Here is a 1,603-nt window from a genome sequence, read left to right on the forward strand (position 1 = left end):
AACTCGGTGGATAAATAAACATATGTACGAGGAAAAAAAAAATATTATTAAACAACAATTTAGACAATGCGCTGTAGACCCCTGTTTATATACCCAACAGAAAGACGATAAACTACTGATTTTGGTTTTGTGGGGCGATAGTATTTTAATCGCATCAAATTGTGACATAATGTTAACTGATGTTAAGAACTAATTAAGTAAAAGATTCTAAATGACCGATCTCGGAAAAATATCCTGGTTTCTGGGGGGTAGAATTTACTCAAAGCAAAGGACTTGTTACGATGACTCAATCGATATACATCGACAAAATACTATTAAAATTTGAAATGGGAGAGTGCAAGAAACGCTCTACACCAGTCGAAAATGATATTAATAAAAATATACACACAGAATCTGAAATAATAAATAACAAACAGTACCGCGAAATTATAGGTAGTCTTATATATTTAATGACTGCAACCAGGCCCGACATATGCTATACAGTAACAAAACTCACAAAAATTATCACGACCGACAATGAAGGATTTAAACAGAGCTAAACAAGTCCTGCCTTATTTAAAAAGAACAGAAGTTAGTATTTAGAAAATCAAGAAATCCCCTAAAATTAGGAGGTTTTTCGGATTGAGATTGGGGAAACGATGAAGATCGCAAGAGTATATCTGGATATTGTTTCAGACTCTCAGAAAATGGGCCTATTATTTCATGGAAATCTTAAAAGCAACAGATTGTATTTCTCTCGACGTGTGAAGCAGAATTTATCGCGATCACACACACGACCCTGGAAGCACTCTACCTTTAAAATATCCTAAAGACTATTTTAGAGCCAGAATTAACTAAAAGCCCCGTAGTAACTCATTGTGATAATCAAGCCAGTATAGTCTTAGCACAGAACAGGATAATCAACCAAAGATCTAAGCATATAGATATAAAATACCATTTCATAAAAAACCAGGTGAAAACGGAATCCATTATATTGAATTACATATCATCATAACAAAATATCGCTGATGTATTCACCAAACCCGCAACAAGAATAAAGTTAAAGCGTTTTTCTCCAAACTTGTTGGGGGATTCAGCTGAATAATTTTTTTTTCACGGCTCTGTATGTATATACATGTCTATATATGAAGAAAAATAGTGCTGGACAAGGCATTAAACTATATCCATTTTATTTGTATTAAAACTTTAACCTACTAATGCGTAACTAATACTTTTGCTGAAATAAAAAAGAGAAAGTCACTTGAAAAAAGAACAAAAAAACTTGTTGTAATTTTCCTTTTCGAAAAAATACTTTTTGCATGCTTATTTTAAGGTGCGCAGAAATTACAATTGACTTCTTTTATTTTTTGTGCACATTAGTTTTCTTTTTTTTCAAAAATGTCCTATCTTTTTTGCATTGTTTTAATTAACAAAAAACTCTTTAAACTGCATGTATGTTTATTTTTATGTATATTTATTTATATGTATGCGTTTTTTTTTTTTTTTTTACAAAACTACATAATCAAATTTAAGAAATGGCTTTTATTTATTTTTGATCAGAACGTACACAAGGGACTTCCCCATTATAAAAAAAATAGGGAGGATGTTGCAATATTGTGGAGCT

Source organism: Euprymna scolopes, chromosome 46 (genome assembly GCF_053919585.1).
Source record: "Euprymna scolopes isolate OS-2025 chromosome 46, ASM5391958v1, whole genome shotgun sequence".
NCBI lineage: Eukaryota > Metazoa > Mollusca > Cephalopoda > Sepiida > Sepiolidae > Euprymna > Euprymna scolopes.